Source organism: Colobus angolensis, unplaced genomic scaffold, assembly GCF_000951035.1.
Source record: "Colobus angolensis palliatus isolate OR3802 unplaced genomic scaffold, Cang.pa_1.0 Scaffold21, whole genome shotgun sequence".
Taxonomy (NCBI): domain Eukaryota; kingdom Metazoa; phylum Chordata; class Mammalia; order Primates; family Cercopithecidae; genus Colobus; species Colobus angolensis.
Window position 1 is genome coordinate 1,818,297 of NW_012115266.1, and position 1,613 is coordinate 1,819,909.

The window sequence follows — 1,613 nt, forward strand, 5'->3', positions numbered from 1 at the left end:
TCCCCCACCCCCATTACCTGGAGGTGCCCACGACCCGCCGCTAGTTGCGCTCAGGCGGGAAACGCGCTCACCGACACCATCAGCAAAGCGCCCAAAATGGCGGACGTATCAAGCAGGCCTTGAGTTCCCCCCGCCCTCCCTCTGGCCGCCTCTCAGCCAGTCGCGGCCCTGCCCCCTCCCCCAGCTCCAGGCTCATTGGCCCCTCTCTCCCGCCCCCTACTACCTATTGGATGGCCTAGCGGCTCCCTCGACTCCATTCCGATTGGCCCGTAAGCCTCGTCAGTCAAGCGCGAGGGGCGCATTCTTTTCCCATGGACTTGACGGATCCGGAACCTCTAGGACCCCGGAGCCTGAGAAACAAATCAGAAACCGGGAGAGACCTGGCTGGGTCCCCCTACGCCGTAGCAACAGCAGGGCCTCCGCTTGACGGACGTATCGGACCACCAATCCGAATGGCCAGTGCTTTTTAAAACTAAATTGAGCCAAACCAATCATGGCCGTGAAGCCGGGTCCTCGAGGGAGCCAATGGGGTGGCGAGCTGGCCGGGCGGGGCGGGGGCGGCAGGGGACACCGGTGATGATGTGAGCAGTAATAGGCGCCGGCTGCAGTGGTTGGCCCGAGCTAGGGATTCAGCATAAGTGGTGCAGTGTGTGTTTGGCGTGTGAGAGGTAATAAGATCGATTCCCGCATTCCCCACAGCGGAATTTTATCAGAGGGGTCTCCTATTGCGGCTTCTTTACCCGAAAGAGGTGGCTGTCCTCGAAGCGGGGTCAAAGTGAGGGATCACGGAATATCCCTGCCTGTCACCCACCGCTAAGAGATAAGCCCTCTCGTCCTAGGGGAAGGTTTTAGACGAGAACTTTTGGGATTTGGTTTTGTTTGAGACGGAGTTTTCCTGTTGTCGCCCAGGCTGGAGTGCAGTGGCTCGACCTCAGCTCACTGCAACCTCCGCTTCCCAGGTTCAAGCAATTCTCCTGTCTCAGCCTCCCGTGTAGCTGGAACTACAAGCGCACGCCACCATGCCCGGCTAATTTTTGTGTTTTTAGTAGAGACGGGTGTTTCACCATGTTGGCCAGGCTGGTCTCGAACTCCTGACGACAGGTGATCCACCCACCTCAGCCTCCCAAAGTGCAGGGATTATAGGCCTGAGCCACCGCACCCAGCCTGGGGTCTTTTTTGAGACAAGGTCTTGCTCTGTTGTCCAGGCTGGAGTGCAGTGGGATGATCATGACTCGCTGCAGCCTCCACCTCCTGGGTTCAAGCAATCCTCCCACCTCAGCCTCCCGAATAGCTGGGACCACAGGCACGCACCACTGGGCCCGGCTAATTTAATTTTTTGTAGAGACAGGGTTTTCCTGTGCACATGAGCTACTAAATGCTCCCCGGGGCTCCCTGTCCCCCGCTGTCTCCGTGCCTCCCAGGGAGGACCGAGGTCCCAGGTATCAGGACCCCGCCCCAAGAGCCAGCCCGGGACACTGAGACAGCTCACGGTTAGACCCCATGCTAATAACCTGCCTTATTCCAAAACGGATTTGAGGCGCCTCTCAGAGTCCCCTGAAAATCCACACGATGTCCAGGCGTGGTGGCTCATGCCTGTAATCCCAGCACTTTGG

The 1,613-nt window shown here is 58.7% G+C and overlaps 1 protein-coding gene across 1 annotated transcript in view; it reads right to left on the reverse strand.

Moving 5' to 3' along the window:
• Positions 1–127, reverse strand: part of PPP6R3 (protein phosphatase 6, regulatory subunit 3) — a 163,063-nt gene extending 162,936 nt beyond the window's left edge. Inside the window, exon 1 of the mRNA XM_011942320.1 lies at positions 18–127. The gene's annotated coding sequence lies outside the window, so the exon portion shown is untranslated. The remainder of the gene's footprint in view (positions 1–17) is intronic.
• Positions 128–1,613: the final 1,486 nt, after the last annotated feature.